The 24485-nt window shown below is 37.9% G+C and overlaps 1 protein-coding gene across 1 annotated transcript in view; it reads left to right on the top strand.

Moving 5' to 3' along the window:
• EPHA6 (EPH receptor A6) overlaps positions 1–24485 on the top strand; it is a 497763-nt gene that overhangs the window by 318334 nt on the left and 154944 nt on the right. The gene's annotated exons all lie outside the window — the stretch shown is intronic.

Genomic DNA, 24485 nt, shown 5'->3' with positions numbered 1-24485 from the left:
TAGTGCAGATGGGCTGTTTCAGAAGATGTTTCTTCATCCATAGCATTCCACCTAATCTAGAGGAATATGTTCCTGCCCACAGCAGAGTGGGTGGAACTATATGATCTTTAAAGGTCCCTTACAATCCAAAGCATTCTGTGTTTCTGTGCTTTGTATCAGAATTGCTACTTCACTGGTAGCACCTAATCAGAGTGTCTATCAATTTATCAGGAAATGAAATGATGCTACCAGCCTCTATAATTTTTATTGTTAGTTTTATATTTGAAGTAATTTCATTACTTTCTCTTCATCTGAGAAATATTTAACACCTTTTTGTGAAGTGTATGGGGAACATTCTCTGAAAAGGAAAGCAAAACAAAGCAGAAGTTTTTGCGTCTTACTAAATTATTTTAAACCTTGCTTTTAAAGGAGTTCTGATAGATTCCAAATATTTCTCATTCAAATGGTTTCTTGTAGTATTTTACTACCACCAGTAAAAGACGTAGTACTGCTGTGAGATACACAGGAATGGATGCTTTTGAAATGGTGTGAGTTGAATGTATGGGAAAATAAACATTTTGACATTCTGAAATTAACATTTTGCAGAAAAACTTATTAATATTAGAAGCTGTATTTGTCCACTACAAAAACAAAGTATTGCAAGACAGAGATAAACAATGACAAAGAAGGAGAGAAGAAAACCAAAATAAGACTGGGTATGTCCAGCGCTGACTTGAGCTCTTATCAGTTGTGACAGCCATAGGGTCAACACGTTGTGTGCCATTTAAAAAACAACAAAGCCTCCAGTGAGTGTTATCTGGTGACTGATTAATACTCCTGAAAGCCCCGTAGTACATGAATCTGGTAAAAGTGGGTCATCACACTGATGTACAAAGCACACTGATAAAAATAGTTTGTTAAATTAACATGTTACCTCAGCACGTTATATTGTAAGAAACAGTTTTTATCCTGAGATTTATAGGTGACCACTCATAAATAAATATATTTGATGCCAGAACTTGAAGAAGCAAGATGATAAGAAAATGAGCAAGAGAAATGTACCTTGCTCTTTGTAGTTATGACATGTTCTGCAGGATAAGTGGTAGTGTTATCAGTTATTAATCATTTACTAATGTAGATGAATCCAGGACATAATTTTCTTACACTTTTTCTTTTGCATTTGGAGGACAAAACCATGTCTTTTTTCATATTTTTCAGGGCAATTAATGTGCATGTTTTGGACACTATTGGGCAATATTTCAAAGTAGAGCTACTTGAATTGGTTATCTTGAATTATTCCTTGGTTGGCATTTTTCAGCAGTAAAGTGTTTGCTGTTAACAACATTGCTCCAGTTCTCTGTAACTTTATCTTTTTCATTCCATAGCATTTATTAGATTAGCAGCTTTGAGACTGTAGATTGAAGGCAATGTGATCAGGAACCATTATTTTCCTATATGCAAATATGGTATTTGTTTTATTCTTTTATCACTATCTCTACAACATACTGCAGCACAAAAACACAAGGTGAAGGGCCCTAACTTAGCTGTTTTCTCAGATTATTCTTGACCAATACAAATACTTAAATATAAATTTCAAAGTTAAATCCTGGGATCACATATTAGTCTCTTTTTTATTCTTCCACATTTTCAACATGATGTTCACTCTTTTTTGGATAAAGGTGAAAGACTTTTTTTACATTCTCATTTGAAGACATCTCTGCTATGGCTTCAAAAGCAAACAGTAAAAAGTTTCTTGATGTCATGACATACACCATCACAGCATACATTTGTTAAATGAAAAGCTTTGCTGTGCTGAAGGGAATTGTCTGAAATGCCAACAAGGGCAGGTTGAATAGAGGCTTTTCTTTAAAAGTCTTCCCCAGAAAGAGGGTTGGGAAGGGGAGCATGGAAGGGTCAGAAAATCATCATCTGAAGGGATGGACAGGATGTGTAACCCTTCCACCCTGTAAGTGAGGCAGTATGCCACTGGCGCAAGGCAGTGCTGCAGAGGGCTGAGCTAATTGCTGATGCTTCATTCTGCCTAAGGTAGATACTCCTTTGATACAAAGTCTGACTGCTAAATGGAATTGCAAGAATTCTTGGAATGAATGTTCCTTAATAAATGCCTTGTTGACTCCATATCACCTAAACTTACATCTCTCCTGAATGGGGGTGACAATGCTTCCTTTCTAGCTCACTGAGAAATCACTTGAAAAGTATAAAGTCTGTGATGCTGGCTCTTTGGCAGGCAGCAGTTGATTAAAAAAGGTCACGAACTGTCTTGAATAAAATATCACTGATTCCCAGAAGAATTAACAAAGTTGTGGTCTAGTAAACTGTATGTAATATTTGCCTCTGTTTGTGAATGCCAGGACAGATAAATGAGAAGAAACATGCATTCCAGTGCTGCCAAACCATATAAACTGTTGAGCCTGACAAATTTTGTCAGACCGTAATTCAATGAGGACTTATGAAAGTAAAAAATAAATGAAAATAGAACACTAATGTGATTTAAACTAAACAAGGCATCTGTATCTCATCATTGTCAAATGGGGAGAAATACAAATCTGCGAATGTACAAACACATTGGATGCAATTTCTCACAGCCACCTTTCTTAAGATAAGTAGAAGAAGCAGTTGCATACTTCACATATGTGGATTATTTTAGAAACGGCAAGTGAGTCACTGTAACTTTAGGTAGCAGGTTCTAATCAGGAAATATTATATGTAGGAAAACAAAGATGGCCTTTGAGATGAAACTGAAAGATGAGGTGTCAGAGAAAGAGCTCCATCCTGGCACATACTATAGTTTCTCCTCAAGGGTGGTAATTTGAAGTAATGAGTAGTCCTTGTTGAATGACCTCGTGCATCTGCTGCACTGCCTATTCAATCTGTAACTCACTTTCCATCAATTGCACTTTTAGTACAATTAAATATGCCATCATAAAGCCCGAAAAATGAACAACACAATCTCTGCATATGTTCATAGCTATTTAGCCTGGGACTGGGAGGGTGGCAGAAGTCCATCTTAAACCTTCTGTTCATGCCAAAGTGCAATTTGTTGATTGAAAGATGCTAGCTGATAGAGCTGGAAGAGAATGGCAGGGTTTGCTTAGAATGCACAAAGCATACACAAAACAATTTGAGACTGGAATGTGTGCTTGAGCCAACTTGCTGTTAAGAGGCCACCTGGATGGTGGCATGAAGAACAAATTGCCCTTTCCCTCCTCACCCCCACTGCCCCATCCTAGGCATTTTAAAATCATTTACAGCATAGCATGAAATACAGATATGCAGTGAGATACATTGCAGGCTGAGATGCTACTCCTCCTGGAGGCACTTCCCAGTTGACTGTCATTTGTCACCACCTTATCACCTGTGGTTTGCCCACAACAGAGAAGCAAGTATGCATCTCCTGGTCCCCTCTCACTCCCTGTGCTTGCTATAGTCATGCATGCCTTGGAAACAGGAAGATTCACCCACCTGGAGTCTTGCAAGACCCAGGGAAGGAGCTGTGATAGTAATACAGAATATGTAATATATTTGACCAATAAAACAGTGAACAGTATTTAGAAAGTTGTATCCTTATTCAAAAATGGGTGAAAAAAAATGCAAGGAAAATAAATCAACTGGGAGATTTGAGTTTGAGACTTTTAGGAAAGGAAAACTCATTCCAATTTTGCACACAGTTTTTGAAACTATCACTAAACAGAGACAAAAAGCATGGATGTTGGTGATTCCCAAGTTACTCTTGTTATTTTTAGATTTAGGAATAGTTTCAGCATTTTATAGAGACAAATAAAGGAGCAGTGTGAATTTTCTCCACTGAAGTCTATAATAAAATTTCTCTATGTTGTTGCATTTTGGCTGCAGTTCATTGCTCCAAATCTGTTTTCAAATTATTTAAATGTGAAGTAGCTGACTGTGATTACATCAAGGGCAAATTCTGCTGTGTATACAATGAAATTGGTTTATTTCATTTACCTTTACAACCTATTCTGGATCAGTGAGTAAACAAATGTAACAGAGTAAAATATTTCTGCTGACTCCAATGTACAATGAAGAACTGTATTAAAACATCTTTTAAATAATCTTGTCTTTTTCTGTATTTTAATGTAGTTTGATATATTTGAAAATATTCATTTACAGGATTGATTTTTTTTTTCCTTATTGATATTGGATCAAAGCATAAACCCCAAATTTTTGTATCTATAATTTTTTTCATTATGGTAGAAGCACATGAACTTTTAATGTACTGAATCTATTTCAAACCATGTTTTGCAAGAATGGCTGTTAGGATAAATTGTTTGCTTTTGCAACAAAAGTCTTAGAATCTCAGTATAATTGGGTGAGCTTCTCTGGAAAGATTAATTTAAAGATCATATGCATTTCTTTCTGTAGGTAGCTTTAAGGAAAGATGACTCTATGTAGCCACTCTAAACATGCAGAGCCTACTGTCACTGTTCCAAATTCTAATTAGTTACCTGTGACTTGATCTGCAAAGAAGCTGAGCATCTGTAACTCCATCTGGATGCTGTGAGAGCTTAGTACATTTGGAAATCCAGGACATATGACCAAATATATGTATTTCAAAAACTATAGTACTTTGCATTTAGTCTTTAATTGTAACAGGTTATACCTTTGGTTGTAAGGCTCTACAGCTGCTATGTGAACAGCTTTGACCATAATGAAGGGATCCTAGACCCAAGCCTTTCTATTTGAAGGGCAGTTTCACTGTAATGTGCAGAGACCAATATCTAGCTGATTCTAGTTAGAACAATGTTTCTGACACTGAGTTAGTCCAAAATCATACCAACATTAACCCTCACTGCTTATACATTATTTAGGATACAAATGGTTTCAGGTCATTTGAAGTAATTTTATTAATGTTATTATATATTCCAAACATGGGATAGCTTGCTAAGAGTGAGGGGATAACACAATTTATGTCCTCACTTAGGAAATCATCTCTTCTTTTCATTTCTGCTCTTTCTTTAATTCATCATCTGTTGGATTGAAGCCTTTGAGAAAGAGAACTTTTCCTCCTTCCCACAGTTTTCTTGCCAGATCATAAATAATGGCTCATAATTGAGCACTTTGAGTACTTCTGTTGGCTGCCAGTGTCATGTCCAGTATTTATCTTGTCTACACTTCAGTATTTCCAAATGGGGTAAATCTGAGACTCTAGCCTGGTAACAGTCTTATCTTTAAGATCTGATTGACTAAAAAATCAGATATACAATCCCAGTTTGTCTTTCTATCATATCTTAAAATCTTCCTTTTTTCATGATGTATATTATGCAAGACTAGATTCATTTTGTTTCAGGAATAAGATTCTCAGTTTAGTCTGATTTAGAAAATTCCCTTCACTCATCAAATGTTCTATTTGCAATGCTTGTGGTGAAGTCAACATCTGGAGTTTTGGGAATAACGTGAATTCAGAAGGCTAAGTGTAATCAGCTGTCCCTGGTCATTGTGGTGTATATATTCTGTAAGATTTTAGTATATTTTTATTTGAGGGTTTTTATATTATTTAGAAAGTGTATTCTGCCTATATCTAAGGATATAATAATACATATTCCAAAAAAGGCCTATATGCTCCAGGATGAACCTATATGTGTACTAGCATCCAAATCTTTTGTCATTCTGACATTTAAATATGTAAGTATATCATAAAGGGAGAAAGCAGAATACTCATAGATGTAAACATAGCCAGGATAGTTCAAATTTTTCCATTAAAATTGTCATTACTACTCATTCTTCTTTATAAAAAGTATTGGGAGGTTTTTTGCTTTCCATTTAAGAGACAAAAATTTGAAAACTGAAGTTTGTTATCAGTTGTACTTTTCTCATGTCACCATCTTCTGTCTCCATTCAGACAGTATCTCACATCAATTACAACTGACTGATGTCCTAAGGCTTAGTTGCCTTCTATACAACTGGAGGAGAATACTATAGTGTGTATAGGAAACAAAGTCATGATGCACATAAATAGTGACTTGCATGAAACACTATAGGCATTCTCAAATTAAAACATTTAGGGTTATGGGCTGAGTTATATGAGTTCTGCTTACCCAAAGACTTAAATGGATAATTACAATAACAAACAAATTTGGTTTTCTGCTGAGATTTTCTCTGGATGGGAAAACACCCTTGTCTTCAGGGATATTATGAAACAGAGAGGGAATAGGATGGCTTCTAGTTAGGAAACCTAAGGACAGAAGTATTTTCTGTGTGCTATTACTGGCCACTTTGACAACATGCCATCTGTACTCAGACTACCCTTAGAAGAGTCAAAATAAGCCACATGAAGAGAAAAATAACTAGAGTTTTGTGGCCATATGAGTTATATTTCCTTCAGTTGCTCACCTGCTTGATCCTACCAGTAGCATCTATCAGCAGATGCTTTGTAAGGGTGTTGAAGCACTGGAACAGTCTGCACAGGGAGGTTGTGGTGCCTGGACACATTCCCGTGTGAACCTACTTTAGCAGGGTGTTAGACTAGTTAGACTAGATGATCTCTAGACCCCTACTGTACTATGATTCTGTATGTTTGTTCACAAGTTTAAGCAATATTGTAGATGTACACATTGAGATAAGCACTGATTCATACGTGCAGTTATTTTTTAAGTAAGCAATGTCTAGTACAGTTATTGGGTAATAACAGATATATAACTGTTATAATTTTTTTTAATAAGTTTCAAGGAGTATCTGTTAGGAATAGATATGCTTGTAACAGAAAATCTCTTGTGAAAATGAAAACAGAAAAACCCAAAAGAACCAAAGTGGTGCACACAGAAGTGAAAGTACATTCTTAAAATTAAGTACAAAAATGCTCTCTCTAAAAACTTGTAATTTTTTAACATTTTCTGCCAGAAGTCTGTTTTTCATCTTGTGTTTTTTTCTTATATCACTGTGGTTGCTTTACACTTTGAAATTAATGCATACAGACTTTCACAAGTATGCAATGAACTTCAAGTTTAGACGTTACATATTCTCTGTCTACAAACCTTTCACTAAACTGATAAAATTTTACTGAAGTCATCTGGCATATCTTCGTATTCATACCACTATATAAGAAAACTCAGTTTCAACTTCCACAGAGGTTTTGTGTCTTTATTTTCTGTTGCATGACAGTAGTGTAATAATATCAAATAGAAAATGTGGGGGCAGGAGAGACGTTTTATTTTGGTTTTTACATGCTAAGTCACCTCTGCATTCTAAATTTTTTTTAGACTTCTTTGCAATAAACGTGCATGTAGACATTGTGACAAAAAAATGTAATGCCTTGTAAAGCCACCCAGAAGCTTCCTGTTTTTATGTATTTCTAAGATCATATGCCAGGCAGACTTAAAAACAATCCCTATAGAGACTTGCTTTCTGGACAATTTAGATAAAAAGTCAGGTTCTACATAGATAATGCATTGGACTAGTGTGGATACAGCATACAAATTGCTGTAGTCAGTGAGAGATCAGTCAGTGATGTGGCTGACAGCTTGATGTGCCACCCTTGTCTCTAACCCTGCGGATGCTTACCCACCTACAACTAAAGTGATTGTAGGTGGCTTTCAAATCTCAGGAAGGGCAGAACTCAAGCTCATGTCTCTGATTCAGTTGCAACATGTCTCAGCTACTTTGCTACCAGAACATAGATAAGACAGCTTCAATCACTATATATTTTCAGTTTTCACTAGCCAAAATGCTCTTATTATTCTTTTACTTGTGGAAGACGACTGAATCTTCTTTATTTTACGTACTACATGATCAAGACAATGAACATTCAAGGTTTTATGATTTACATCCAGTCTCATCTTTACTGAATTAAATGGTTTCTGTTTTGATAGTGATGATACTTAAGATAGTGCTGAATTCTTTAACCAAGAGAGTCATGTTAAGGAATAGAGCTCTGAGACTTATGAAAAAAAGGTCAATCCAATGGTGTATTAATTTCAGCACCTATTTTTTGTGGTTTTAAAAATCCACAAGCAATGCAGATGTCTCTTGGATAATCCGCTACACAGATAGGCTTGTGTTTCATCTTAGCCTTTTTTCAGGACATTTGACTCCCTGCAGATGTTCCAAAAGTTTCATTGCAGTGCTTCCCTCTGTAGGATCTTTACCTTCTTTGCTGCTGCAGTAGTCTTGGTGTCTTGAAGTCTCTTCATTCCTGCATTTCCCCTCACTCAGTGCACATCCTGCAGCCTTCACTCATCCTCAGTCCAAGAACATGGATAACAAATGGTACAGAGAGAACTCCTTCAGTTCCTGAATATCCCAGAGCAGTTTTGTCCACGATTGGACATTCTCACCATTGAGTCTGCCCCAGTCTGGGAAAGTAAAAAGCTAGCCAAATGAATGTACCTGTTGTCAAGAAATTCCCACATTTTTCTGGCCTGTCTGCCAAGCATTTAACCTTCTGGTTGACTTGCTGGCTATTAGAAGAGTGCATATGTAGTGTTTGCCAACTGCCTATGTCAGTATAACTCAGCCTCCAAATTAGCTGAAGAATTCCTTTGTGTTTTGAACTTAGGATCAAGTGAAAGTGTGCTGCATTTTAGATATACTTCTGTATCTCTCCTCTGTGACTTTATGAGTGGATAGCACTTTGCCAATTTGTGATACACTGGCTTCCTCTTACAAAACAGTTGCTGAACACATGCCAATGGAGTCCATGCTGAATGAATCTAGAGCATCCAAGATATAGCAGTGGTGCCACAGATTGTGCAGATCCACTGCAATATGCAAAATCACAGAATCATAGAATGGTAGGGGTTGGAAGGGACCTTTAGAGATCATCTAGTCCAACCCCCCTGCAGAAGCAGGGTCACCTAGATCAGGTCGCATAGGAACATGTCCAGGCAGGTGCTGAAGACCTCCAAGGAAGGAGACTCCACAACCCCTCTGGTCAGCCTGTGCCACTGCTCCCTCACCTGAACAGTGAAATAGTTTTTTCTTATGTGTAAGTGGAACTTTTTGTGTTCCAGCTTCATCCCATTACCCCTTGTCCTGATACTATCTACTATAGAAAAAAGGGATGTCCCAACCTCCTGACACCCACTCTTTAGATATTTATAAATGTTAATAAGATCACCCTTCATCTCCTCTTCTCCAGAGTAAACAGCCCCAGTTCCCACAGCCTTTCCTCATATGAAAGATGTTCCATTCCCCTGATCATCTTGGTGGCCCTGCGCTGGACTCTCTCCAGCACTTCCCTTTCCCTCTTGAGCTGAGGAGCCCAGAACTGGACACAGCACTCCAGATGAGGCCTTACCAGGGCAGAGTAGAGGGGGAGAAGAAGCTCCCTTGACCTGCTGGCCACACTCTTCTTGATGCATCCCAGGATGCCATTGGCCTTCTTGGCCATGAGGGCACATTGCTGCCTCATATTTAGCTTATTATCAATCAAGACTCCTGGGTCTCTCTCTGCAGAGCTGCTCTTCAGCAGTTTGACCCCCAGCCTGTACTGGTGCATGGGGTTGTTCCTTCCCAGATGCAGGACTTTGCACTTGTCCTTGTTGAACCTCATGAGGTTCCCCTTGCCTAACTCTCAAGCCAGTTGAGATCCCACTGAATGGCAGCACAGCCTTCTGGGGAATCAGCCAGTCCTCACAGTTTGGTGTCATCAGTGAATGTGCTGAGGGTACACTCTGTCCCCTCATCCAGGTCCTTGATGAAGATGTTGAACAAGATTGGCTCCAGAACCGATCCCTGTGGAACTCCACTGGCCATAGGCCTCCAATTCGACTCTGTGCCATTGATCACCACCCTCTGAGCTCTGTCATTCAGCCAGCTCTCGATCCACCTCACTGTCCACTCATCCCAGTCACATTGCCTGAGCTTTCTGATGAGAATGTTATGGGAGACAAAAGTGGAGTGTCAAAAGCCTTGCTGAAGTCAAGGTAGGTGACATCCGCTGCTCTCCCCTCATCTAGCCAGCTAGTTACGCACTAATAGAAGGATATCAGGTTGGTCAAACAGGATTTCTCCTTGGTGAAGTCATGTTGACTCCCCCTGATAACCACCTTATCCTTCATATGTTCAGTGATAACATTCAGGATGAGTTGTTCCATCACCTTTCCAGGGATGGAGGTGAGGCCTGTAGTTTCCTGGGTCATTCTTCTTGCCCTTTTTGAAGACTGGAGTGACATTGGCAGTTTCTCCATAGACATACAGAAAACTCAGTGAGAAGACATCAGACTTACCAGCACCAAACACACACACAGAAAGACCAACCACCTACCAAAAAAATAGAATAAGACTCTTCATCCAGCTACTAAGCACAAAGCTGCACCAGGCAGCAACACTTCTCATACATTCATTTTCTATTCCTGGTGATTGTATAGAAGAGCAGCTGCATTGGATCACATCATTGATCCATCTGACTTTGTATCCTCTCTCTTGTAATAGCCAAAACCTGAGATGAGTAAGAGAACAGAAAAAGTTTACAAGATACATTCCCTGAGTAATCACTTAGCTCCTGACAAGTTGTAGTTTGGTGACTATCTTGTCTGTCAGCAATTTAATAATTTATTGTTAAATACACGTTAAAGAAGAATCTAGATTTTTTTTTTTTTTTGGCAAGGAATTCTGCAGCTTAATTTTACATTCTGTCAATAATCACCTCCTTTCAAGTTCTCTTGATGCTGTCTAGTTTTTGTGTGGCAAGAACTCCTTATATTCTCCATATCTGTTCATGATTTAACCTGCCAATGCATCCTGCTTTTCAAATTGGGAAGGCCATGTCTTTTCTGAGTCACTTGTGTATAAGCCATTCCGCAACTTTCAACTCCTAACTACTGTAGCTGTTTTCTGAACCCTATCCTGTTCTAAAATATCATTTTGGGGATGAAGAAACTAAAATTACACATAATACTCAAAATGTGTTTGAAATGTGGATCTATGCTGTAGCAGTATGAAGTTCTAGTATTTTTTCTTTTCCTTTCTTTGTAATCCCTAATATTTCATTTAATATTTTATCGTACTTGAGCACAGAGCTGGCATTTTCATAGATCTGTTTATTACAACTTCAAGATCTTGCCTCTGGGTGGGATTGACCAGCTCAGAGATTAGGGCTTCTTTTGCCACGTGAACATTCAGAAGAGAATTTCATCTGCTATTTTATTATCCAGTAAGTCGATCTCACACAGTCCTGCCACAGTTCTTCACAGTTACTCCCCCTTTTTTACCACCCTGATAAGTTTAGCAGACTTTCTCATCTCATCTCATCAGATCATTCACAAGCATCTTAAACAGCACAGAATAAGCAAAATGTACAGCAGGAGGCTCCTGATAACCTTGCTCCACTCTAAAACAGAAAGACCGTTTACTCTTGCTCACTGTTTTCTAACTTTGTGCAATTATTGATCCATGCAAAGACTTTCCTTCTTTTAAGAGACTTTGGCAACAGACTTCATCAAAGGCCTTTAAATAATCCATGTAGTCTATATTAAATGCATCCCCCTTAAGCATATATTTGTTGACACCTTCAGAGAACTCCAGTAGGTCATGAAGCATGCCTTCCCTTTGAAAAACAACATAGTTACTCATCCCTGTTAAATCCCAGGTATATGGAAAGCTACTAGCCTGAACACTAAGCATCTCCTTGCTAAGGCTTAGACAGCTGCAAGGAGCGAGGTTTAGAATCTTAGAGCCAAGGTGCTAACCAAGGGTTAGAGTCAAGGTCAAGGCACTCCACTTAAAAGGTGAGCCAACTTCAGACCATCCACAGGACCAGGAGATTATAGCATCAATGAGAGTTAGCTGAGACAAAAGCCCTGCAGGCTTGCCAGGCTTCTCATAGCAGAAGTGGGAGAATGGGAGGCTGCAGAAGTGATGCCTCCAGGGCTTCACCCTGGTCTTTGCTGGAGCTGGAAGTCAGCATGGGGATCAGGGAGCTGGGGAGTAGCCCTAATGTAGCCCATATTTTTAGAGTTCAGTCATACAAAATTACTATTAAAAATGTAGGGAAATCTAATTTATTTTTTTATTGTAAGGATACCTGAGACTTCATGTTCTCATATTCTGAAATATATATTTGCTTTTTTTTAAAAAAAGCAGAAAATGGAAAACATAGCAATCTGACTTCTGTTGAGATTTCTTTTCACAGTGATGTTTTATATGTAAATGTGTGTATTCAAAGAGGTAAAAATGGTGCATTCTCATATTACCTTGAGAAGAGAAGAAGTTTAGATAGCTTGGTAGCAACATACTGTTTTAAAATTGTGATTTGGTTATGTAGAATATAAAGATGTTTCAGACACTGACAACAGTGTATATATGACACTTGAAATAGAATTATGATATCTGAATATTTCAATTATGTATTTATCATAACAACAATTGTAGTTACAAATTGTTATTCTGACTTGTAAACTGTCTACAAATCATTCTTAAAGATATAAAATCTTCCTAATTATTTCATCAAGCTGTTTAAGCATTGAAATACATCAACTATTGTCTCCTTTGCTACTTCCAATTACTTGAAAATGCTAATAAGTGTCTCCTATCAGATATTTTGTATTCAGGATTGTGTGCTTACAAAAAATGGATTATTTTTACCTTGTAATCTTCAGCATCATGCTTTTGCGTCTACCTGTTTTAAAAGAAAGCAAGCAAAATCTTTGAAATTGGTATATAGCTGTTATGAGAGGATTAAAACACAATAACTGCTGGGAGGGTCTGATGCAGAACATTGCATTATGAAATGTTTAATGCGTGATTTTAAAGAAGATACAATGTGATGTCAAAGTTTGTAGAATATGGTAGAGTTAGTGTGATTGTTATCTTCAAAGAGAGGTAAGGAGGAGTTGTGAATGTGGATTAAAGGGGAGAAGTTTCTGCTAACTGAAGAAAGAGAACACAATGTTTTATAGGCTTTTCCATAATTGTATATTTTTTATGATCAAAATTCATTAGCTTTTATGTCAGTGCAGTTATTTGTGTGTAGATATGCTTGTGTTGGAGACATAAAGATAATATGTGTGCATGAATATAGGGACAGACAGTATGTTTTAAATACACAGTAGCACACATCATAGCTATATTTCTCCCACTGCTCTGCTGCGTAGCTTCACTGACCTTGGTGCTTGAGGACCATAGAGTATATGAGTTGCTTCCACCTGAAGAGGTGCATTAGCAAAGATTATTAGTTCTGTACGGCATGTCTGAGAAAGGACTCAGTGATTAGCTGGTCCTAGGTGGGAAAATTGTAACACTTGTCTTACTCATTCTCAGTGAAGAGAACCAGGAGGCTCCTTGTGTCTGAGCTCTGTCTGAGTCTAGCTGCTGAGAAGAAATGTAGAGCATGGAGCAGATAGACTGAGGTCATAACACTTCTAAGATGTGCCATTTTATAATCTTCAGAAGTAATTTAATTGCTAATTTTCTCCTACAGAGTGAGGTTTTGTGGTGTTCTCTAAAGTCTCTTTTCATGGTTTGAAAAGTTGATGGTGAAGGACTTTTATAGAGGAAGGGAAATTCATCTGTCTCTGGGCAAGCAGCACTAAAAGACAAAATCCCATTTGATGCCTGAGAGTACTTGTTGTAGCACCAAAGAAACTGTGGCATGTTTAATAAGTTTAGACATCTAAGCTGGGTGCCCTGCATCTCCATCCAGAGGCATTATCTGCAGTATTTATACAGAGTCCTGATGCTCCTAACTTTAGATATTTCTGTGGAATTAGATGTAACTCAAGTAACTGACAGTAGATGACATGAATACCCTGGTGTAAATTTAATGGGAACTGACCAGCAGGTGAAGACTGACAATAAACACATACAAATTTAACTGTTTGTAAATGTTAAAAGTTGAAGGAGTTGATTCTCAGAGCAGCTGAATACTCTCTTGTCAGCCATAGCCAATGAATTAATTATCAAAACAGCCTTTCTTACGCAAGATTTTATCCACACAGTCAAAGTAGAAATTTTTGGAAAACCATTTCAAGGGAAGATCAACTTACATAACACGAGCAGTTACAAACCCAGTCACAATATATCTGATCACCCATGGCATTGGTAGTGAAGCCAATGCCACAAATAATTTGTGATCTTGATAATTAATGAAGCATAGAAAATTCTGATTTATGGCAGAGTTAGTGTGATGGCTCAGCAAATTAATGCCATTAATGTGGGTTCCTCAAAATGATAAGTATATTTTAGGATGAAAAACTGCAATACATAAATAATCCATTTGTTTTCATTAATTCATTAAGTTTATTGACACAGAATCATTCTGCTACAGCAGAATAATATTTTTTCAAAACTATTATAACTGCTTCTGCAGGAGGGTTGGACTAGATGGTCTCTAAAGGTCCCTTCCGACCCCTACCATTCTATGATTCTGTGATAAAGTTACTCTATACGATTTATTTTCCTGATATTTTTAAACTTCCTTTTTTATCCCATTTTACTAACTCTTATTTTCTGAACAGTGTATATAAAAGAAGTAGTAGATTTGAAGTACACACATCTGAATTTTTAAGGACCCTTTCACAGCCTTGCTAGGATAAGATCCTCTAGATGGCATTCAAGGGATTAACACATGTAGAGAGGATATTTTTCTTTCTATGTCAAAGATTCTCTTCAAGTTGCTGTGCTTCATGATTATTTTGCACAAGTTTCACCATATGTTTGAATACAGAGGGTCTTGAAATGGTTGCCTGTTGTAGAATATTGTAAGATGAATGTGACAGAAACCATTGCCAATTACTGAGATGGATCTGAATTAGGGGATCATACTGTTTGGTTGTGTTTGTTTTTTTCCCATAGACCTTTAAATAGCCTATGTGAGCATACTTAATTTGTCAAACTTTCAGAACAAACTCCAGACTCAAAGTGCGTTATTGGGCAAAGAGAATTATTTAAAATACTTAAGAAGGCCTTGAAATAGGAAGATTTACTTGATGATAAAAGAGGCTGAGCAATATTCTACCTGTGAGAATATTATTTTGTGGGTTATTCCAATGTAACAATATTAATTACAAGCAGCAGTACACACCCTGATGCTGCTTAACATCCACGTATACCTAAATCAGCTGTCAAATTGCAAGTTGTCGAAATTATCATGTTCTGCTTTTGTGTGCGCTCTGGATTGCCTCCGTTTTGAAAGCATTGAGGATCTTGGACACATAGCATAATTTAACTTGAAATCTCACTGTGAAGCTCAGACTCTTAAAATTTAGACCCTGAAGTGCTATCGTGGTTTTGACTGGAATAAAGTTAATTTTCCTCACAGTATCTGGTGTAGTGCTGGATTTTGGATGAGAATAATGTTGATAACACAGTAATGATTAGTTGCTGCTAAGCAGTGTTTATACAAAGTCAAAGAATTTTTAGCTGCTCATACTGGCCAGCCTGTGGAGGCTGAGTGCACAAGGTGCTGGGAGGGGACACAGCAAGGACAGTTGACCCAAAAGAGACAAAGAAATCCATACTATATGACATATTTCCTAGTATATAAATTGAGTGGGGCTGGCCAGGGGATGTCAAGGCTTGGGGTCAGCGGGTAGTGAGCAATTGTGCTACAGATTCACAGAATTCTTTACATTGGAGTTCAACTTTAATCTAGCACTGCCACATCCACCACTAAACTGTGTCCCTAAGCACCACATTTACAAATCTTTTGAATCCTTCAGGAATGGTGATTCAAACACTTACCTGGGCAGCCTGCTTCAATGCTTGATAGCCCTCATCTAAATCTCCTATTGTACAGCTTGAGGCCATTTCTTCTCATCCTTTTGCTTGTAGCTTGGAGAGCACTCCAGCCTCTTTTCAGGTAGCTGTAGACAGTGATGAGGTGTGATGGTTTAGCCCACCAAGTCATAATATCACTCTCCCTCTTAAACTGGACAGGAGAAAGAGACAGCAAACCTACTCTCTGGTGTGAGCTCCTCTCTCCCCACAGGCTCCCAGGTCTTGCCAGGAACTTGCTCCAACATGGGCTTCCCATGGAGTCACAGCCTCCTTCAGGCATTCACATGCTCCGGCGTGGGGTCCTCCACGGGCTGCGAGTGGATCTCTGCTCTCCGGTGGCCTCCATGGCCTGCAGGGGCACAGCTGACTCACCATGGCCCTCACCACGGGTCACAGAGGAGTCTTTCTTTCAGAGCCTAAGCACCCTCCTGCTCCTCCTTCTCCACTGACCTTGGTGTCTTCAAAGACGTTTTCACATTCTCACTCCCTGTTGCTGCTGCTGTTTAGCAACTGCACAACAACTTCTTCTTAAATACGTTATTCACAGAGACATTACCTCAGTTACTAATTGGCCAGGTCTTGGTCAACAGCAGGTCCATCTTAGAATTGATTGGCATGAGCCCTACCAGCAATAAGGGAAGCTTCTGGTTCTTCTGGATCTTTGTTTAAAGAAGCTACCCTGTAGCCCTCTCTACTACCAAAAACCTGTGTCAGGCAAAACCAGTACATAAGGTCCCACCTCAGCCTCTTTTTCTCCAGGCTAAACATCCCCAGCTCCCTCAGACGCTCCTCACAGGGCTTGTTCTCCAGCCCCTTCACCAACTTTATTGGCCATGCTCCAGCACCTCAGTGTCTTTCTTGTAATGAAGGGCCCAAAACTGAACATAGTACCCGAGGTTCAGCTTCAACAGTACCAAATACAGGGGGACAATCACTTCCCTGATCCTGCTGGCCACACGGTTACTGACAGAAGCCAGGATGCCACTGGCCTTCTTGGCTACCTGGGCACACTGATGGCTCATATTTAGGCAGCTGTTGTCCAACACCACCAGAGGCATCACTTGCTTTGCATACTCTCCTGCTGTTATAATCATTATTTTCCCTTCATTTTCTGTCCTATTAAATGATCTTTATCTCAACCCACAAGTTTAACTTTTTTTTCACAATTCTTTCCCCAATCTCACTGCAGGAAGGAGTGAGCAAGCGGCTGTGTGGTGCTTAATTGACAGCTGGGGTTAAACTATGGCAAGCACTCAGCTGCACATCACTAATGTACTGTGTGGATACGAGCCATTAGTTCTTACAAGCAGCTACCTAAGTTGCATAGCAGAGTACTTTGAAAAATTTCTGCAATGCAGGAGACTATTAAGGGATAGCTAAAAGCTTATTCCAGAGGAGAGCTATGTGCAATGCTTTTCTGCTTGGGACTGAATTAAACAGAAGGCTCTCTAATCAGACAGTATTTCTGAATTTCAAAAGGTTAATCTAATCCATTATTTTCTCTCTGACAATAGGCAACAAGAGACACCAATGGGAGAAAATTAGGAAAGTATCATGGAAAGTACCTCTCCTTATATACTCTTCAAACTGCCAACAGAATTCAGAAACATGTTAGTTAATAAGACATGTTTTCTCTGTTTCTTTCCTGAATATCTGTTAACTTCCTAACTTTTTGTAGGTCACAGAATTTTTATGGTCCTCTTTAGAAAATGACCAGTGCAAACTCTACGTGTGCCAGCAAGTCACCTAGATGTTGTCCCTTGGACAAGAAGAGATTGTGAAGGGAAGGACAGCAGTGCACAGCTTCCCTCTTCAAACATTCCTGCTTTTCCTTTCTGAAGGAAATACCTTTTTTATCCTGGTTTGGTATAAAGATAGGAGATGAAGAATAGACTTGGGAAAAAACTGCAAGGGCAGAGTTCATCACACAGAATGTTGAAGAACACAAAAACTGGTTAAGACTGTGCCAGGAAAAAGAATATAAATACTAAAGGGGCATTATGGAACAGCTCTGAAATTTCAGAGGCTTGTACTAAGAGGGCAGGCATCAGATAATTTATTTACTGGAAATAAAACACAAGCACCTTATGCTAAGTGTTGCAATGACCTGAAAGTGTGATTGCCCAGATTTCCTTCCCATGTGAGTCTCTGTCAGGAGATTGCCTATCAGTGCATTAGCATGGATGTGTGTAATAAGTATACAACCACAAGGTTCAGGGCATGAACTAACTAGCAGCTAATAATTGAAGAAGCTTTCCTTTTGAAGGATTATTCCATAACCTTCCTCTGAAACATCTTTTACTGACCATCATTTGATCTAATTCCTAGTTTGCTCTGTTTTCCTGGTGTTTTAACTGTTGTACAAGTCAGAAATAAGAAAAATGTTGAGCTATCAATGGTTTTTTAACTCTAAGGAGTTTCATCTTTGTGAGTAAAAGAGGCTCCGTCTTATTGAAAAACACAAAAAAGATATTTATTTTTCAAATGCATTTAATATTAGTATGGCATGTTTTCAGAATATATGAGTACAGTAGTCCAGAAAGAGCCACTGCATCTTCTGAACTTCAAATCCTATACATATCAGAAGTTGGAGGTGAGAAAGAGTGTCTATCCATTCAACATGACTGCTGTTTGTTTTTAGGGTTGATGTGCCCTGGAGCCTTCAAATATCACTCCTTCTGTTCATCATCCTGAGAGTCTACTCTCAGACTCAGAGCTGTGCAAACATACCCATGATCTAATAGAATATCTAAATGCTTTCTCACTACAGAGTATGTTCCCTGATATTTTATCTATGGTTTCTTGATAATTTGACGGTGCCACTTCATTAATTATCTCCCACCATTCACAGAAAGCAGGTAAGAATCACTGCTGCTTACTTTTGTAGCCAGCTATTATTTTAACATGAGCAGTATGCATCATCTGTCCTTAACCTCATTTCATGAGCCTTCTATTAATTCTTTTTTTTCTAGTTCTTTGTATCATTCCCTTGTATTTCCAGCACAGCTCAATACTGTCTCAGTATCTTCTCCAAAGCATTCAGCAGGCTGAGCTAATGCAGTTCTATTAGTTTCAGTATAGAATCTAACTAGCTAACTCAGATATGACTATGCAACACTGCATATAGATATATTCAACTGAAAAAACACTTTATGTAGGATGTTGACATATCTAAAATGACTCTTGCATTCCTATAGAGGTCATCTTTAAAGAAGATCCATGGCTGATCTTTTAATAAGCTTCTGTGCTAACAGTAGTGCTGCATGTATTGAATGTTGTGGCTGAAACCAGGGTATACGTTTGAGCTACTGGTAGCCATCTCAAAGTTCGGCATCTAAACTCCAGCCTGTAATGTATGCCACTCCAAGATGGTGTCCACGACAGGTTAAATTGTCCTTTGAAGTTATCTGTCTGCCTCTGTCTACAGAGGGAATCAAGAAAACTTGCCAAAACTATAACCCCATTTTTAAATTTAGTCAAATAGCATGAATTCCACCCTGCTTTACTAGAAATTCAACATCTAACATATCTTTGACAGCAACAGTGCTTTTTCGTAGTGCTTCAAGTACAAACCATTGACTTACTGGCCTTCTAAAAGAGTTTCTCATTGTCTGTATGTCAAGAGTGGAAAATGGTGTGCTTTTCTTACATAGGAAAGATTTAAAAGATACTTGACCCTATGTAAAACAGGGATAAACTAAACTATATTGTTTATTGTTATGTAATGATTCTTTTTAAAAAACAGATAAGCATACCTTTGCAATCTTTTTTGAATTACTATAACATATAATTATACATACAAAACATAATTTTGTATGTAGCATCACTTGGAGAATTAATTTATGATGGCATATTTACTTAGTGTGACCATGACTTTGTCAAAATGAACATTTACCGGGAAAATGAAGATGTATATTTTAAGTCAGTATCAGATGTGTCTCCAAGGACCTACACATATTCACTCAAAATGTTGAAGTACAGTAGCTCTGACATTCTCAGCACATGCCAACAAACACAGCTTTTACAGAAGGTTCACAGACGATGTTCAAATAAAATATTCATGATTTCCTTACTAAAACAAAAACCTCTTTCAGACCTGTAAAGTACTGTTTGACATAAAATGACCTACAATCTGATGTAGTCTCATATTTTGGTATAAACAAGATCAGGAAAGATTTGCTGAAATAAATGTACCTTTTAGGTTTGTCTTTGTTACATCTCAAGATGAGTAGCAATTAATTGAGTGAAAAGATTGCAGATTTCCTAGTGCTTTTTAACCTGCTTATTTCATTTTCAAACTTCTGAGATCAATTTAGCAGCAGGAAATTCTGCAGAGCAATTTGGTTCCTGTTGACCTTGGAGGGGTTGTTGCTGAATGAGACTTACTCACAGGTCTGTTTCCATAATGACACCTTGCTGCAATAAATGATGCCTTCTTAACCTCAAGTTTTATTTCAAATAAGTTTTTAGCAATTCCCAGATTACATTAGGAGGTTGAAAACAAAGTTCTCTTGAGAAATGTGGCACCACAGGTTGTCCTCACATCATAGGGCACCTAGCAGTGCTGGCACAATATCTTTAACTTACATAACTCAATGGCTGGAAGACATTTTTTTCATCCTGATTAACATCATTATAGTAGCAATCTGAATCTTTTAATAAACCAGTTTCTCATACCTCCTCCTCTTTTAGCACAAGTTTCCTAAAAAGGAAATCCTATAAGCTACTCTGCCTTCATTTTTAAGAGGAATCCTGAATGTGGCAAATAGTTCCCTAAGAAAGCACACACACCAATTTCAAATGGTATGTGCTATCACCACCACTCAGTGGCTTCCCACATTGTCTGAGTGTCATGGCTTGACATGACAGCCTTTTCTGGTAAGGGGGAAGATGGCTCCTGTAAGTAGTTGCTCAAAATTCTCCCCAGCTCTGAGCCAGACCAACTTCTGGGGCTGAGTCAATTGATGCTTTACTGAGCGAGGGCACTGAGCGAGAGACTGTCGTGGTGCTGCTGTGCTAGCTAGGCCAAACCACGACACTGAGCCAGGAGAAACAGTGAACGGTACATTTAACATTTGGTCTTGCAAAAGCATCAGATCTGCTGATTAAGAACCTTATATTCTCTTGCTTCTGCTGTAGGTACCACAAAATGGTTTTTAATCATCATAAGAGGTGATGGGAAGGGAAGTGATTTGCCTGGAGGTCCTCTTGCAGCCTTACCTGTCCCATCTCTTACTTGATCCAGAGCAAAATGCCTGGAAGAAACAAATGAAATGGAGGGGCTGTTTTTTCCCCAGGTACTTGCCGTGCCTTTCAACTACAAATATCGTTGCTATCTAACATGAGCTGGTACACCAAAAGCCACACAACTCTAGTGGTGTCCTCTGCCAAACAACAACAGAGAAGCTCTGATTGAGGGAGAGCTGTTCCCTCGGGAATCCCAGTGACCTATTAGATCTTTAAGCCACTTCTTGTCTCCTGCTGCTGTAGCAATAAAAGGCAATGGAAGGGAGCCAAAAATCTGCTTATTCTGATGCAAATCCCTTCGGTTGTCAGAGGGCATTGATTTGACATGATTTCCATTTATGTGACAGGCAACCCTTTTCAGTTTTGCACTTTTTTGTTGTTGTTTGCTTGTAACTCCTGAATCAAACCTTTCCCCTAAGCTTGTCTGAAGTGAATTTATTCTGCTTACTTCAGAAATAAAGCGCATATTACAAAGTAACTCCTTAAAATGTACATGTATGTAAAACACTCATGGGATTATTTTTTTTAGCTGTTACTTAAATAACATCTTATTACAATATTTTAAATTGTTCACTGTATTACAAATTATGCCAAATATCTCATGGTACTTTTTACCTTTGAGAGTTTTGCACATACATCTTGTCAGAGAGAACAGAACATCGACAGGGGCTAACTGACAGCTGACAAGACTTTATTTTATATGATTGCTTTTAAATATCTTCCACTACAATCTATTTTGACAAATCAGGAATTAAGCAGGTCCTGTAAGAAGTAGAGATCTTAGGAGTATTTCAAGCCTGCAAAATAATGAATGCCAGCACATTCTGTAAGTGAAAGAAAATCTGTAGTGCTGCAAAATAATATGGGTGAATAATTACTGTCTCCATACATAAGATCAACAATAGGTGAGAGAGAAATTAAGCAGCAAGGAAGAAAGAATTGCATTATGGAACATAGCAAGAAAAGATCTTCTTGAATCTATGTTTAGCCTGGAGGAAATTTGAGGTTTGCATCTATCATGACCTTTAGCACACAACACTGTAGCAGAATTCATTTTTTGGTAATAGCATTAGATTCACTTGTTCCATCCACCATTTCTGAGCAAGTAAAGAAAATCTGCAAGGGAAAAGAATGTAAAATGGAGGGAGAGATGATAACTCTAGCTTGCTGGAGGCATATTTTTCAGTAAATGAAGTGCTTCAAAAGGAGGATACTATTATGCTGTCTTTTGAATTCAAACCTTTAGGGAACTAGTGTAAGAAAATTAAGTAAAAATATTTTTCTCCCCAAACTTGTTAATTTGCTAGCTCTTATGCCTTGTCAGGAAAACTCCATGCTCAACTTTGAACTCCAAGGTTACTGACAGTAATAGTATCCCCTCCAAGCATTGCAATTGTGAATTACCACTGAAGTGATTACGAAGATATGAGACTATTACATGAAGAATCAAACATCTTATCTAGTCATTCTACTAATTTGAAGCAGCCTTGTGTGATATGAAAAGGAATTCTTATTGAATTCAGAATAAATCCAAAGATATTTCAGCCACGTGGACAATTTTAATATACAGCGAGATGAATTATGAACTGGGTTTTTTAATAAAAGGGTTTTGTCTTTTATATAGACACACACACACACACACTTCTAATATGAAAGTGCTCATGTATTGGAAATAGTGGAAGATACTGCTATTCACATTGTATGTTAGGATAACTCAGTCAAAAGATTATAGAAAATCTCTATAGAGTACAGCCAGCAAAGAATATAAATATAGGTCTCCTGAATCCATGTCATGTTCCTCATTCATAAAATAATCTCTCTTCCCTTATCCTACAAAGACAGCAACATAAAGATTAATATGCAAACACAGAAAAAAGAACAAAATACTTCTCTGCAGGAGGACTAATAATCCTTGCAGGAATAAAGACCTCTGTAGACGATGAGCCACATAACTACGTCCTTGTCAGCTGAGCAATAACACATGCCACACATAGTGTTAGTAGTGGAGGCTGAAGGTTTTTGGCCTCTTTGCTTCTCTGGTAAATCCTTTTTTGGTAAAAACCTCAAATGCTAATAATATTGAAAGCATTATCATCAGCTGACATTGAGTCTGAAGCTCCTTCATAGTGAAGAGGCACCATATTAAAGTTGTTCAAGCCTGGAAACCAAAGGAGAAATTCTGGCAATTTGTTGCCTACTTTAAACAATATGGAACAAGAAATTGTAAAATTAGAAAATGGACTGAAGGAAAAAAGCCTCAGAAAACCTTCAGATCACTTATTTTGAAATCAGATAGTTAAAGATAAGACAAAGAAGAGAACGTTCAGAAGAAGAGAAAGTCTAGAGAAATGACACTGGAATCCAATCATCTTTTAAAATACACTGTCCTTTGTGTAACATATGGGAAAAGGGATACTGAAAAAGAGAAGTCAAAGAAACTTAGAATAAAATAAGCTTACTCTGAATTAAGGAATGAACAATCATTATTCAATACAAATTTGAAAAGACAAACTTATCAGACTAAATGAAATGAGTTCACGGTGTTGTAGATGACTCGTCATAATTCAAGAAATTTATAACAGTGTAGAGGAATGTGTAGAGAGCAGATGGTGCAAAGAATCCTTTTGCAGTACAAAACAGAGATCTGTGCTGAACTCAAAAGCCAGAGACCATCCTTTAGCCTAGTACAAATGGCAAGAAAATGCTTCCATTAAAGTGATTAAAAGCCATGCTGTGCTTCTAAGCATATTTTTTTTTTCAAATGGTTTCATTGGGTAACCAAATTAGAGCTCTCCTGCAGCTACTGGATTTGAAACAACTAATTAAAAGAACTTCCCATCGATTCATCATAGGAACTTTGGAACAGTCTTTATAAATGGGCAAATAGGATTTACCTATCTTATATTTTTCCAGTTTAAAAGAACTTTAACAATAAAAGGATAGGTTATTTAGGGTCTAAATAACTTCTGTTATAGTGAAAAACTGTTCTAAGAAGCTGAAATTTCTCCATATAAAGTATTACTTTTAGTAGCACTTCATAACAACTAAAGAAATAGAAACTGAGCTAGTTTAATGACTTGATTTTATTTGGGTGTTTTTTGTACAATAAATTTCTGACTGTAGTCCTTTTTCTAGAAGTCATTATTTTCTCTGAGATTTGAATAAATAACCTCTTTATTAAAAAAAAACAAAACAGGAATATTCTTCTGAACATGTAAGAAATGGTGGTTCTTTTGTGGCTTTTTGTTAAAAAATACCCACCTTTTTTTTTCCCAGTTCCCTGATACAAATACAAATATGCTTCTCATATTCACAGCCTTATGTACACACCTCTGCATTTTGATTTAGCACAGCACCACAGGTGTAATATGAGCCTTAATGTATAGGTCAAGCACAACTGGTTTAGGAGAGGGCTAAAGTAATTTTCTTCCATTATTATGCTACTGACTTGTTTCCCAGAAATAAGATTTGAGCTGTCATGTACTGAACACTAGGGAGGATCATCCTATATGCCAAGGCTATTTTGACATGTGCTTCCTCAAATGGAAGAGTTAGTGCAATGAGCTCAG

The sequence above is a fragment of the Colius striatus genome, chromosome 1 (assembly GCF_028858725.1).
Source record: "Colius striatus isolate bColStr4 chromosome 1, bColStr4.1.hap1, whole genome shotgun sequence".
In the NCBI taxonomy this organism is placed as follows: Eukaryota; Metazoa; Chordata; class Aves; order Coliiformes; family Coliidae; genus Colius; species Colius striatus.
Note: the sequence above shows the minus strand (reverse complement) of the source record. Positions and strands in the feature narration are given on the sequence as shown.